This window comes from Amblyraja radiata, unplaced genomic scaffold (assembly GCF_010909765.2).
Source record: "Amblyraja radiata isolate CabotCenter1 unplaced genomic scaffold, sAmbRad1.1.pri S89, whole genome shotgun sequence".
Classification (NCBI taxonomy): Eukaryota; Metazoa; Chordata; class Chondrichthyes; order Rajiformes; family Rajidae; genus Amblyraja; species Amblyraja radiata.
In genome coordinates this window covers 140,215-156,043 of record NW_022630172.1, presented here as the reverse complement: position 1 = coordinate 156,043, position 15,829 = coordinate 140,215, and the positions used below count along the sequence as shown (strand labels likewise).

General features: G+C 46.5%; 1 long non-coding RNA gene across 1 annotated transcript; it reads left to right on the top strand.

Annotated features, from left to right (window-relative positions):
* The first annotated feature begins 4,960 nt into the window (after nt 1-4,960).
* LOC116969615 lies at nt 4,961-15,166 on the top strand. The gene is made up of 5 exons (XR_004410855.1): nt 4,961-4,979; nt 6,009-6,010; nt 10,168-10,382; nt 11,381-11,383; nt 15,156-15,166. It is a non-coding gene; the product is annotated as an uncharacterized LOC116969615 (long non-coding RNA).
* The last annotated feature ends 663 nt before the right edge of the window (nt 15,167-15,829 follow it).

The window sequence follows — 15,829 nt, the reverse complement described above, 5'->3', positions numbered from 1 at the left end:
CCAAGATTGACTGGCAATTAATTCTAAAAGGGTTGACGGTGGATATGCAATGGAAGACATTTAAAGACATTTAAAGACTGCATGGATGAACTACAAAAATTGTTCATCCCAGTTTGGCAAAAGAATAAATCAGGGAAGGTAGTGCATCCGTGGATAACAAGGGAAATCAGGGATAGTATCAAAGCGAAGGATGATGCGTACAAATTAGCCAGAAAAAGCAGCATACCGGAGGACTGGGAGAAATTCAGAGACCAGCAGTGGAGGACAAAGGGCTTAATTAGGAAAGGAAAAATAGATTATGAAAGAAAACTGGCAGGGAACATAAAAACTGACTGCAAACGTTTTTATAGATATGTGAAAAGAAAGAGATTAGTAAAACAAATGTAGGTCCCTTGCAGTCAGAAACAGGTGAGTTGATCATGGGGAACAAGGATATGGCGGACCAATTGAATAACTACTTTGGTTCCGTCTTCACTAAGGAAGACATAAATAATCTGCCGGAAATAGCAGGGGACCGCGGGTCAAAGGAGTTGGAGGAATTGAGTGAAATCCAGGTTAGCCGGGAAGTGGTGTTGGGTAAATTAAATGGATTAAAGGCCGATAAATCCCCAGGGCCAGATAGGCTGCATCCCAGAGTACTTAAGGAAGTAGCTCCAGAAATAGTGGATGCATTAGTAATAATCTTTCAAAACTCTTTAAATTCTGGAGTAGTTCCTGAGGATTGGCGGGTAGCAAACGTAACCCCACTTTTTAAGAAGGGAGGGAGAGAGAAAACGGGGAATTACAGACCAGTTAGTCTAACATCGGTAGTGGGGAAACTGCTAGAGTCAGTTATTAAAGATGGGATAGCAGCACATTTGGAAAGTGGTGAAATCATTGGACAAAGTCAGCATGGATTTACAAAAGGTAAATCATGTCTGACGAATCTTATAGAATTTTTCGAGGATGTAACTAGTAGCGTGGATAGGGGAGAACCAGTGGATGTGGTGTATCTGGACTTCCAGAAGGCTTTCGACAAGGTGCCACATAAGAGATTAGTTTACAAACTTAAAGCACACGGCATTGGGGGTTCAGTATTGATGTGGATAGAGAACTAGCTGGCAAACAGGAAGCAAAGAGTAGGAGTAAACGGGTCCTTTTCACAATGGCAGGCAGTGACTAGTGGGGTACCGCAAGGCTCAGTGCTGGGACCCCAGCTATTTACAATATATATTAATGATCTGGATGAGGGAATTGAAGGCAATATCTCCAAGTTTGCGGATGACACTAAGCTGGGGGGCAGTGTTAGCTGTGAGGAGGATGCTAGGAGACTGCAAGGTGACTTGGATAGGCTGGGTGAGTGGGCAAATGTTTGGCAGATGCAGTATAATGTGGATAAATGTGAGGTTATCCATTTTGGTGGCAAAAACAGGAAAGCAGACTATTATCTAAATGGTGGCCGACTAGGAAAAGAGGAGATGCAGCGAGACCTGGGTGTCATGGTACACCAGTCATTGAAAGTGGGCATGCAGGTGCAGCAGGCAGTGAAGAAAGCGAATGGTATGTTAGCTTTCATAGCAAAAGGATTTGAGTATAGGAGCAGGGAGGTTCTACTGCAGTTGTACAGGGTCTTGGTGAGACCACACCTGGAGTATTACGTATAGTTTTGGTCTCCAAATCTGAGGAAGGACATTATTGCCATAGAGGGAGTGCAGAGAAGGTTCACCAGACTGATTCCTGGGATGTCAGGACTATCTTCTGAAGAAAGACTGGATAGACTTGGTTTATACTCTCTAGAATTTAGGAGATTGAGAGGGGATCTTATAGAAACTTACAAAATTCTTAAGGGGTTGGACAGGCTAGATGCAGGAAGATTGCTCCCGATGTTGGGGAAGTCCAGGACAAGGGGTCACAGCTTAAGGATAAGGGGGAAATCCTTTAAAACCGAGATGAGAAGAACTTTTTTTCACACAGAGAGTGGTGGATCTCTGGAACTCCCTGCCACAGAGGGTAGTCGAGGCCAGTTCATTGGCTATATTTAAGAGGGAGTTAGATGTGGCCCTTGTGGCTAAGGGGATCAGAGGGTATGGAGAGAAGGCAGGTACGGGATACTGAGTTGGATGATCAGCCATGATCATATTGAATGGCGGTGCAGGCTCGAAGGGCCGAATGGCCTACTCCTGCACCTAATTTCTATGTTTATATGTTTCTATGTATTGCGTGGGAAATATACTAGGTGCGGGGTGAGGAAGGGTCGCAGCGAATGACGGGCCCCGAACAGCAGCTCCACTCCTCCTCCTCCCGCCTCCCGCCCGCCCTGATAAGTGCCGCTGCTTGCAAACCCGCGCTTTCAATACAAACCCTCCCGCACGCCGAGGCCCGGAGGAGGGAGGGGGAGGCCTTGGCGTGCGGGAGGGTTTGTATTGAAAGCGCGGGTTTGCAAGCAGCGGCCCGTCATTTGCTTCGACACTTCTGAAGCAGCTGCACCATAGACCCTATAGCTATAGGATCTTTGAGCTGCACCGCTAGGCCCCGTTGGCTGGCGGAGGAGGGAGGCGGTTGCGAGGAGTTCCCAACGGCCAAGGCAGCGGGGCGATGTTGTCCGAGCAGCGCTGACCCTCCTTCCTCCCCACCTCGCCCCCTTCTCTCTCTCTCTCTCTCTCTTGTACGCCCCCTCCACCCCCCCACTTATCCCGGGACCCCTCCTCTACATCCAGCACTGATCCCCATTCCCGCCTCTATTCAGTCCTCACTGACATCACCTGTGCTCCCCTCCCCATCCCCCCCCCCAACCTATTCATCCTGCGCTGGTCACCCTATCCACCTCGCATTAATTCTCCTGCCACCCCCCCACCCCCATCCATCCTACACTGGTTCCCCAATTCACCCTGTACTTACCCCTTTCCCTTCCATCCTGCACCTCCTCCATACATCCTGTACTGATTCCCCATCCATCCTGTACTAATCCACGCATTCATCCCGTACTGACCCACCTTCCATTTACCCTGCACCTTCCCCTCATTCATCCTGTAGTGAACACCCATTCATCCTGCACAGATCCTCCGATCCACACTGTACTGACCACCCCCAACCCATTCATCCTGCGCTGATCTCCCCCCCATCCATCCTGTACTGATGCTTCCATTCAAGAAGAATGGGTGGAACAGTCTGAAGAAGGGTCTCAACCCGAAACGTTGCCTATTTCCTTCACTCCGTTGATGCTGCCTCACCCGCTGAGTTTCTCCAGCACTTTTGTCTACCCCATCCATCCCGTACTGAACCTCCCCCCCCCCATTCATCACCACTGACATCCCCCGTGCTCTCCCCTCACAATTTTACCTACTCCAACCAACACGTCGTAATTCACCTGCCTCAAACCATCCATTCTGCACCGACTGCCTTCTAACCCCCCCCCCCCCCCCGCCACCTATCCACCCCGCACTGATTCACACACACCCCCTTCACTGACCTTATTGTCCTGGAAATGTCTTCAGAGCGAACATTGACTATGTTTGATAACGGAATGCAATCAAATATGTTTTAATTCCCAATGTTATTATTTGTTTTAATCCATAAAGATGGATTAATTAAATTGTGAACACGTGAAACATTAAAACCGCAGTGTTCGATTATCACTGCTAACGTTGACACGTTATTACAAAATTCATTTTAACGGCAAATCAATGCTCTTAATATGGAATATCAGTTATTTAATGATCAACATTCACAACTATACATACGCATATATGTTACCATGGTCCAGGATTTATTGACACAGGTTGATCATACGCTGAATAATTCAACCACATTTTTGTTTGGAAGTGGAAAGAACTAATATAAATTGCATTAATTGCAATGTGTAAAAAGAGTTGAGATACTGCCATATAATTTTGATGCATGTCATTGTGGGATATATCATGTCGTGATTGGTGAATGTTTAGTTTGTGGCTTTATTTGAAGCAGAAATAATATGTGAATGCTTCATTGAGTATAATTCCGACTGGTAACTACGCACTTCGTCCGAGCACATTATCGCACGCGTCATGCAAGCCATCTTAAATGACCACCTAAACTGTCAATTGGCAACCTAAAAAGCTGTCAAGGTTGCCGGGCTGGCAACAGGAAAAAAAAGTTAAGCGAGAGCCCTGATAAGTGCAACGAGATTTGGGTATGCCGCTTCCATCCGACATCATAACTTAAGTAGTTACTAAAATTTAGGCTTAGATATTATCTGAATGGTGGCCGATTAGGAAAAGGGGAGATGCAACGAGACCTGGGTGTCATGGTACACCAGTCATTGAAAGTAGGCATGCAGGTGCAGCAGGGAGTGAAGAAAGCAAATGGTATATTACCATTCATAGCAAAAGGATTTGAGTATAGGAGCATGGAGATTCTACTGCAGTTGTACAGGGTCTTGGTGAGAACACACCTGGAGCATTGCGTACAGTTTTGGTCTCCTAATCTGAAGAAAGACATTCTTGCCATAGAGGGAGTACAGAGAAGGTTCACCAGACTGATTCCTGGGATGGCAGGACTTTCATATGTAGAAAGACTGGATAGACTAGGCTTGTACACGCTAGAATTTAGAAGATTGAGGGGGGAATCTTATAGAAACTTACAACATTCTTAAGGGGTTGGACAGGCTAGATGCAGGAAGATTATTCCCGATGTTGGGGAAGTCCACAACTAGGGGTCACAGTTTAAGGATAAGAGGGAAGTCTTTTAGGACCAAGATGAGAAAATCATTTTTTACACAGAGAGTGGTGAATCTGTGGAATTCTCTGCCACAGGAGGTTGTTGAGGCCAGTTCATTGGCTATATTTAAGAGGGAGTTAGATGTGGCCATTGTGGCTAAAGGGATCAGGGGATATGGAGAGAAGGCAGGTACAGAATACCGAGGTGGATGATCAGCCATGATCATATTGAATGGCGGAGGTACACAAAATGGCGGTGCAGGCACGAAGGGCCGAATGGCCTCTATTCCTGCACCTATTGTCTATGTTTCTATGATACCCCGAGAACATGGTTTGTACAAAGTACATTACAACAGCAAAATAGTCAAAACAGACTAAAGTGCAGATGTATCAAGTTTGCAATTTATCCCATCAGATAAAGCATAAAAATAAGTTTAATTTGACATCTAATTCACTTTCATATCTTCAGTATTAAAAAAAGTTATGGCCATTTTCATACTGGGAAATTAGCATCTTGTTCCCTATTGCATTACCATTGACTTAACTCAAAAGCAGTGATCGAGGACAGTCAAAAGCCCATAACGTTCTTAAAAATTAAGAGAACTGAATGAAATTTTCAGTTATTACTAGACTAATGTTCTACGGGAGGGCTGGCCCCCCGACGCAATATTCCACCTCTCCACCAATTCCAATATTGGTGGTTAGTGGGGGGGCTCTCTGGAGTGCTGGTATGGGTTCTTGGGGGTGGCAGCTCAGTCCCTCAAGCCTGATCTACTGGCAGCTCACTCGAGGCTGGTGGGCTGGCAGTTGACATGACTATTCCCTGGAATTCCTTTTCAAGCAGGGTGCAAGGCCACCAAATTCATATCCATGTTCCTACCATTTCAAGCAGGGTACAAGGCCACCAAATTCAAGTGCAGTTTCTAACCACTTTGAGCAGGTTGCAAGGCCATCAAATTCAAGTGCAGTTTCCTACCACTTCAAGCAGGGTGCAAGACCATCAAATGCAAATCCATGTTCCTACCATTTCAAGCAGGGTGCAAGGCCACCAAATTCAAGTGCAGTTTCTTACCACTTCAAGCTGGATCCAAGGCCACCAAATTCAAGTGCAGTTTCATACCACTTTCAGTAGGGTGCAAGGCCACTTCTGGGTTTTATAACCCCTCCCCCTCCCACCGGAAAAGGTGAAGCTTTCATGGCGTGATTGACAGGAGAGAGATTCTCAGCATTTTTTAAACACTAATAACACTTTTCATTTTCATTGATGGGAAGAATTCTCTGCACCTGCTCAGCGGAGGGGGACTGAGTAAGATGGCCAAAAATCACAGCCGCAAGTGGTAGCGTTTTATCTAAAATCAATATAGAGTGCAAACAGCAAATAAGTGCATTTACAGAAGTGCCTTTTAAAGCCAAAGCACCCAAGCCGCCATTTGCAGTAAGAAGTGCCTTTCAACTTCAAGCCATAGCACCCAAGCCACCATTTGCAGTAAGTAGTGCCTTTCAACTTAAAGCCAAAGCACCCAAGCCACCATTTGCAGTAAATAGTGCCTTTCAACTTAAAGCCAAAGCACCCAAGCCACCATTTGCAGTAAGTAGTGCGTCTCAACTTCAAGCCAAAGTACCCATGCAACCATTTGCAGTAAGTAGTGCCTTTCAACTTCAAGCCAAAGCTCCCAAGCCACCATTTACAGTAAGTAGTGCCTTTCAACTTCAAGCCAAAGCACCCAAGCAACCATTTGCAGTAAGTAGTGCCGTTCAACTTCAAGCCAAAGCACCCAACAACCATTTGCAGGCAGTGCCTTTTTACTTCAAACAAACAATATTTTCATTTTCAAATCACATTAAGGGGACTCACAGTTGTGTTGACATTTGTTCAGTGTTATTCAGAGCTCAGAGAGATGTGACCCTTAATAATAATAATAATACATTTTATTTAATGGGCGCCTTTCAGACATCTCAAGGACACCTTACATAGTAATCGGAATAAAAATATATAATCGGAATAGAACAAGTAAAAAAGACATCACAGAGACATAAATTAAAAACAGAATTCTATCCAAAAACAGAAAATCAAAAACACAGTGTGAAGAGAGAGCAGCGGCAGCCAAAGCGCGCCAGCGTCCACTCTCTCTTCACGGCAGCCATCTTGGACACAGACCTACAGAACTACAATTAGACAAAAAAATCATCCCCCCACAGTGGATAGCACTGTGGGGGAAGGCACAATGTCCAGTCCCAACCCCATGTTCACCGCAAAGTCAGGCCTATTGAGGCCACCGCAATTGCCTCTACGGAGGCCCGATGTCCCTGGCCGTTCTCACCGGGTGGTCTTGCCCCGGCGTCGGGAGAGTCCTTTCGGCGGCTGGGCCACCTGGAACGTCCGCTTCCTGGTTGGAGACCTCGGCTGCCGAAGCCGACAAGGCCGCGCCGGTTTGGAGCACCCAGGCTCCCGATGATAAAGTCGGTGCCGCCTCTCCGCACTGCCGCCTCTCCGCACTGCCGCCTCTCCGCACGCCGCCTCTCCGCTCCGCAGACCCGCAGCCCGGAGATGTTGCTCTCGGCGGTCCAGCTCGCCAGAGCTCCAGGGCGTCGCTCTAGCGCGGCGACGCAGGCAAGGCGTCGCCCGCTCCGCTCCAGCGCTCCAACGCTGTGCCGCCGCCGAGGCCGAGGTGCTGGGCGGTCCCCGCCAGGAAACGGCGCTCCAAGCCCGCAGGTAGGCCACGAGGACGGGTCGACGGGCAGCCCGGAGAAAAGGCAGCCACACCGACCAGGTAGGGATCTAGAAATAAAGTTACACCTACCCCCCCACATTAAAATACCATAACCCCTACAAACAAAAAGCAGGACTCACTAAAAACTATTTTAAAAAAAAACGAATTTAAAACGGACGGCTGCTAGCTAGCAGCCGTTCACCAAGATGGCTCCTCTTGGCCTCATCCATCTTCCAGAGACTGAGTGAGGCACACCACTTCCTGGTTTTATAGTCCCTCCCCCTCCCTCCAGCAGGGGCAGCAGAGAAAATGGTGATTAAAAAAAAACGTTAATATCTCTCTGATTTGTCATCGATGGGAAAAATTCTCCGCACCCGTAAGGCGGAGGGGGGCTCTGAGCGAGGTAGCCAAATATGACGGCCGTAGGTGGCAGCGTTCTGTCGGAAATCGCAGCACAGTGGGCCAAAATCGGTCAAGATCAGAGTTTTAGTAATATACTAGACCAAGTGCAGACCCGTTGGGTCTGGTCCCCCAATGGTGTGATCCCCCAACCCAATATTCGTCCAATGGAACTGAAGCCGTTCCCAAATGTAAGATTCCAGCACTCCCCTGCCTCCCTCAGTAGTGGATTTAAAAAAAAAAATTGCACCTCCCCTGCCTGCTGCAGCAGTGAAAGGTTCAGAGTGCTCCTGGCTTGCAAGTTTGTTTCGAAGTGTGTTGGAAGCTGTTTCGAAGTGTGTTGGAAGCTGATAGGAAGGAGCAGCCGTCAACAAATCAAAAGGCAGAAAGTCAACGAATCAAAAGGCAGACAGGCAGCCGGACGGCAGCCGGTCGGATGGCACGAGAGTTTTAATAGTATACTAGACCAAGTGCAGACCCGTTGGGTCTGGTCCCCCAATGGTGTGATCCCCCAACCCAATATTCGTCCAATGGAACTGAAGCCGTTTCCAAATGTAAGATTCCAGCACTCCCCTGCCTCCCTCAGCAATGGATTAAAAAAAATAATCAAATTGCACCTCCCCTGCCTGCTGCAGCAGTGAAAGGTTCAGAGTGTTCCTGTCTTGCAAGTTTGTTTCGAAGTGTGTTGGAAATGTTTGGAAGTGTGTTGGAAGCTGATAGGAAGGAGCAGCCGTCAACAAATCAAAAGGCAGAAAGTCAACGAATCAAAAGGCAGACAGGCAGCCTGACGGCAGCCGGTCGGATGGCACGAGAGTTTTAATAGTATATAGATAGATAGATTGAAGCATTCTGAAACAAATATGAAACAATCTTACTTGGATGACCTGAAATTAAAGCATATAATTAGTTAGTTACCTAATTGTAGATAATCACAAAATTCAATTACTAGATCTAAACATTTATCCAATTCTTAAGAATAGATTAACTTTTTTAAATAACCTAAGTGTCCAAATAACGTTGCCTATTTCCTTCGCTCCATAGATGCTGCTGCACCCAAGAGTTCCTCCAGCATTTTTGTGTACCTTCGATTTTCCAGCATCTGCTGTTCCTTCTTAAACAAGTAAATACACATTGTTTTTATTACACTTGTAACACATGGTAGTCATTTATACTTGGCCAGATCACACACAGCGGTAAGTTGAACAAAATATGTTTGATTTACATGCTAGAGGTTGCTTAAAGGTAGGGAGAGATCACCCGTCCACAGCTGGGATAGTTCAGGACCAGAAGTTGTACCATTTAATGTAGAATTGTATCTTTCAGCTATGATAATAGAGAATGTTTGCAAGATAGCAAAGGTAATCCCTGTCTGTTGAGGGTGAATCAGTTGGTGAGCTGAGTGCTGAGAGGAACTGATGTTTGGTCAACAATTCACTGGTTCAATACGTGACTGTACAATTAAATTCTTAAAGCACATATTACACATGCAGGCTTTGCCATTTTCAAAGTTCAAATCTCTCGATGTCCTGCTGCAGTTCTTGTGAACCGACCTCCCTCACCTCACCCATCTTTGTGTCCCGTGGGGCGCCTCCACCTACCTTGATGGGCTGTAGGCATGAACCCAGTTCATCCTCCTACTGGGGTACTCCTCGCGCCTGACGTCTCCAGCTCTCTCTCAGTAACGCCGTCCGATGAACCTTTGGGCGGGTTTGGGCTGCGGAGTCGGGATATGGGGAGAAGGCAGGAACGGGGTACTGATTGTGGATGATCAGCCATGATCACAGTGAATGACGGTGCTGGCTCGAAGGGCCGAATGGCCTACTCCTGCACATATTGTCTATTAGAAACATAGACAATAGGTGCAGGAGTAGCGGCCATTCGGCCCTTCGAGCCTGCACCGCCATTCAATATGATCATGGCTGATCATCCAACTCGGTATCCTGTACCTGCCTTCTCTCCATACCCCCGATCCCTTTAGCCACAAGGGCCACATCTAACTCCCTCTTAAATATAACCAATGAACTTGCCTCAACTACCTACTGTGGCAGAGAATTCCACAGATTCACCACTCTCTGTGTAAAAAATGATTTTCTCATCTCGGTCCTAAAAGGCTTCCCTCTTATCCTTAAACTGTGACCCCTTGTTCTGGACTTCCCCAACATCGGGAATAATCTTCCTGTATCTAGCCTGTCTAACCCCTTAAGAATTTTTAAGGTTTCTATAAGATCCCCCCTCGATCTTCTAAATTCTAGCGAGTACAAGCCGAGTCTATCCAGTCTTTCTTCATATGAAAGTCCTGCCATCCCAGGAATCAGTCTGGTGAACCTTCTCTGTACTCCCTCTATGGAAAGAATGTCTTTCCTCAGATTAGGAGACCAAAACAGTTTGGAAGGGGTGGTTTCCACATCTCCGCCACAATGTAATGCTGTTTGTTGGTTCACAAGGCAATGTCTTCTTTCACATTCAATTGTCACTTGATGGTTCTGTTAATATTGTTTATTCCAGAGCTACAGAGTTTGTGAACGCCTGTCGACATCATGTCTGAAGGTGGTGACTAGGGAGGTGATTCAGTGGCCACTACATCAAAGGAACACAAAGGGTTTTGAGCTTTCTGTGACATATATATGATGCCCTGTCAATGGGTTGTAGAGCTGATGCAAGAAATTGTGTTTTTAGATTAGATTAGATCCTTTATTTGTCATTCAGACCTTTCGGTCTGAACAAAATGTTGTTGCCTGCAGCCATACATATAATAATAAACAACAAAAACACACAATAAACACAAATTAACATCCACCACAGTGAGTTCACCAGGCACCTCCTCACTGTGATGGAGGCATAAGTCTTAAAGTCACTGTCTCTTCCCCTCCTTATTCTCCCTCTGCGCGGAGGCGATCCAGGCCTCCGATGGTAACTTACCACTGGGCGATGGTAAGTCCGCGAACGGGCCGGTTCAGCTCCGTGGCTCGGATGGATCTAAGCTGCCGCCCTCCAGTCCAGCAGATGCAGCTGTTGCTGCGGGAGCTCCAGAAAACAGGCACCAACCTGTGACCTGCAAACTCCCGACGATGTCGTCCACTGGCCCGCGGTCAAGCCCCGGATTCAGGTCGCCGTCGCCGCCTCAGCCATCGGAGCACCATCTCAGCGCCAAGTCGGGCTGCCCTCACCGGAGCACCGTCTCAGCCGAGTCGTGCCGCTGCCATCGGAACGCCGCCACTGCTCCGAATTTGGCCAGTCTCGCGTTTGTAAGTCCTGGCTGGCTCTGCTTTCGGAGCCACGAGGTCGGTCGCAGTTGGAAGCCTCCAGCTCCGCAATTAGGCCTCAGCGCAGACGGAGGCAGAGAAGGGGAGGCATACGACAAAAGAGTCGCATTCCTCCGAAGGAAGAGACAGAAAACCATGTTCCCCCCACACACATAACACAACCTAATAAACTAAAATGTAACTAAAACAAGACAAAAAAAAAGTAAAAACAGACGGACTGCAGGCTAGCCGCAGCCGTTCAACAGCGCCGCCACTTCCGGATTCACACAGAAGTGGGAATAGGGAAGGGGCTGAGCACAGAGAGTTGACATCTACAGGACATCACAGTCACAAGTGGGTGGATGCAGGAATTGTGTGATAAATCAGCCCTCTTTTTCAAGGATGATGACTTAAATCATGCTAGTCTCTGCTGGTAATTGAAATATTAATTTCCGAGCAATAACCTGATGACTTTCCTCTGCAACGTCACCAGTGGAAAGGCATCCTTCCCACAGTATGCGGATCAGAATTGCACACACTCCTCCAACTTAAGGCTTAATCAACTCCCTGTATCAAGGCTTAATCGCCTCCCTTCACTTGCGTTCTAGGCTGCAGCTAATGACAAGAATGCTAAATGTTGTCTTTGTGTGTGCTGCTGGTTTTAGGGATTATTAGAATAAAGGGGAGGTCATTTAAGATTGTTGTGAGAAAAAACTTTTCCACCCAGAGAGTTGTGAATTTGTGGAATTCCCCGCCACAGAGGGCAGTGGAGGCCAAGTCGCTGGATGGATTTAAGAGAGAGTTAGATAGAGCTCCAGGGGCTAGTGGAGTCAAGGGATATGAGGAGAAGGCACGCACTGATTATTGATAGGGGACGATCAGCCATGATCACAATGAATGGCGGTGATGGCTCGAAGGGCCGAATGGCCTCCTCCTGCACCGGTTTCTATGTTTCTATAATAGGTTATTTGGTGAACGATGTATCACCAGGCTGAGGCGGGATGTCACATGTGTCCACAGCTCATGGCATTTTCTATGTTTCTATCCATTTGTATGTAGATAAAAATGCTGGAGAAACTCAGCAGGTGAGGCAGCATCTATGGAGCAAAGGAAATAGGCACCGTTTCAGGTCGAGACTCTTCAGGCTGATGTGAGGATGGGGGGGGGGTGGAAGAAAGGAAGAGGCGGAGACAGTGGGCCGAGGGAGACCTGGGAAGGGGAGGAGAAAGCAGGGACTACCTGAAATTGGAGTTCATTGGTCATACCGCTGGGGTGTAAACTGCCCAAGTAAAATATGAGGTACTGCTCCTCCAATTTACCGTGGGCCTTACACTGGCCATGGAGGAGGCCCAGGATAGAAAGGTCGGATTGGGAATGGGAGGGGGAGTTGAAGTGCTGAGCCACCGGGAGATCAGGTTGGTAGTTGCGAACCGAGCGGAGGTGATCGGCGAAGCGATCGCCAAGCCTGCGCTTGGATTTGTACGGGTGTTTCTCAGTGGTCTCAAGGCCCTTGTCCTTCATGGTGAATATGCTGGTTTTATTTATCCTTCCAACAGGTGACAACATCAGGATTAAACTTGAATTGTCACTTCACCATCTAACATGTTGACTAATCATCCACAAATACTGGTTCAAATCCAGTTGGAGTGTTAGAAATGCTTTGTCAAATGATCAGAATTCTGGCAGATAACTGCAAGGCCAAAATCAGGAATACTTGGAACAAAATTATCAGATTATCTCAAAGTAACTAGCATCCAAATTGTATATTAGACTAGACTAAGTGGGACCCGTTGGGTCCCAGCGTCACACAGGAGGGCTGGGCCCCCAACGCAATATTTCACCTCTCCACCAATTCCAATATTGGTGGCCAGTGGGGGGGAGAGGGGGGGGGGTTTCTGGAGCTCTAGTATGGGTGTTGTGGGCTGAAGGGACTGGTTTCCAGAGGGCTAGTATGGACATTGTGGGCCGAATGGATTATTGGGCTGGCGGCTCAGTCACGCAAGCCTGGTGTGCTGGCAGGTCACTCACGGCTGGTGGGCTGACAGTTGACTCACAGCTATTCCTTGAAATTCCAAGGCCACCAAACTCAAGTGAACTTTTCAATAAGGCAACGCAGCTTTTGGATTTTCAAACCAAAGGCAACTTTAGCATTTTCAAACCAAAACACATATTTGCATTTTCAAACCACATTAAGGGCCCCCACAGGTCAGTAAACCCACACAGTTTAGTACATAGAAAATAGGTGCAGGATTAGGCTATTCGGCCCTTCGAGCCTGCACTCTCATTCAATATGATCATGGCTGATCATCCAACTCAGTATCCCATACCTGCCTTCACTCCATACCCCCTGATCCCATTTGCCACAAGGGCCACATCTAACTCCCTCTTAAATATAGCCAATGAACTGGCCTCAACTACCTTCTGTGGCAGAGAGTTCCACAGATTCACCACTCTCTGTGTAAAAAAAGATTTTCTCATCTCCGTCCTAAAAGACTTCCCTCTTATCCTTAAACTGTGACCCCTTGTTCTGGACTTCCCCAACATCGGGATTAATCTTCCTGCATGTAGCATGTTCAACCACTTAAGGATTGTGTATGTTGTAAGTAAATGTGTGTTCCGTGTTATTCACAGCTCAGACTGAGAGTCGTGACCTGTCGCTCCCCCATCTTGCAGAGAACTGAGGCACCTCCACACGTGCGGGTTTTATAGTCCCTCCCCCTCCCACCAGAAGGGCCGTGGCCTTCATGGCGTGATTGACAGGAGAGAGAATCTCAACATTTAAAAAATATTAATAAATCTTTTATTTTTCATCGATGGGAAAAATCTTCTTGTCCTGCGCAGCGGAGGGGGATTCTGAGTAAGGTGGCCAAAAATCACAGCCGTACGTGGTAGCGTTTTTTATTAAATCAATATGCAGCGCAAACAGGAAGTGGTCAAGATCAGAGGTTTAATTATATGTAGATAAATGGAGATAACATAGCACCAGATTCAAGGATTGCTTCTTCCACGCTCTTATCCAGGGGTGGGGAACATGCGGCCTTCTAGGACTTTAAGTGGGGCCTTTTGAATGAATCCAAATTTTGCAGAACATGTCCTTTTATTTTTATTAATATGTTTTTGTTCGTCTTTTATTAGTTTTAGTTGTGATGAAATTAACACATTAGTTGTGTTAAAATGAACGTATGTTGAACAAGTTAGGTCTTTATTCTTTGGAGCGCAGAAGGTTAAGGGGGGACTTGATAGAGGCCTTTAAGATGATGAGAGGGGTAGACAGCGTTGACGTGGATAAGCTTTTTCCATTGAGAGTAGGGAAGATTCAAACAAGAGGATTTGAGAATTAAGGGACAAAAGTTTAGGGGTAACATGAGGGGGAACTTGTTTACTCCGAGAGTGGTAGCTGTGCGGAATGAGCTTCCAGTGGAAGTGGTGGAGGCAGGTTCGATTTTATAATTTAAAAATAAGTTGGATAGGTATATGGACGGGAAAGGAATGGAGGGTTATGGTCTGAGTGCAGGTAGATGGGACTAGGTGAGAGTAAGTGTTCGGCACAGACTAGAAGGGCCGAGGGCCTGTTTCCGTGCTGTAATTGTTATATGGTTATTTAAAATACCAAAGAGTAAAAGAAGATTCAACAAAATAATCCTCCCCGCATGAAAAATGCTTTCTTGCTTTTTGGTTACTTATTGCTGCGATTCTACATTCTCCCATGTAACTCAAATCAAGACGCCCTTAAGGTCACAAATGACGGATATCCAGCTAGAAGATCAGCTGAAACTGCGTACTTCCATGTTTCAACCAAATATTCAAATGCTTTCCCACAAAAAAGCAGTAACAACAAAGTCATTAAAAGCTTAGTTAACTTTAGAATTAACAACATGTTTCATTTTCTTGAAGTTAGTACATAGTAGTTAGATTTTTACCAAATAATGTGCGTTTTGAAATATATCTAATTGAAGTTTGCGGCCTTATTAGGTTACAGCTAACTTAAAGCGGCATTCCAACATGAAAAGGTTCCCCACCCCTGCCCCAGAATGTCAACTCGGATTGCTGCCAGCTATTCCAAACCTGTGATTTTCTCAATTAGAAATTTCTCTACAACGTAGAAATAATGGGGTTTTTTATTCAGGTAGGAAATGAACTCGAGTGGGCAAGATTTTCAAAGCATTTAGGCCAGGCTCCTTATTAAAGAAAGATGGTGAGAAAACCGGAACAATGACCGAAAAGCAGAGTGGGATTGAGAGCGGACCCTTGATGGGATGTGAACCCGCTGAAGAGGAAAGGGAACAAGGTCAGTCCAGTTGGAGAGGAATAGGAGACGTGGTTCACCTCCCTGGAACTGACCCAAGTGGCGAAATCCATCACGGCCGAGATTCATCAAACAAGGAATCATTGAGTCTCATCCAAGGGGCAGGTGAGTGAAATGGAAGGGGAGTGGATGGTGAAGACAAGGGGCTGGGAAGAGAAAAAAACAAAGGGCTTAGAGCGAGGGGAAACAGGAGAGAGGAATAGTGGTGGAGTGTGATTCTGACGAGGTTCGTACCAGTAGTATTCTGCAAGGATCAGTCCTGGAACCTCTGCAATTTCTAAACATGTCCAAGATTTGGACAAAAACGTAGGTGGTCGAGTTAGTAAATAACAATAGAACTCTTTGCAGAATTGTGGATCACGAGGAAAGCTGTCAAAAGATCCACTAGAATACACATCAGTTAGAAATATGGTCTGAGTTAAGGCAGACAAAGACTGGATTGTTTTATCTGAGTAATGAAGGCTGAGTGGAGGCCAAACAGAAGTATAGAATATAAGG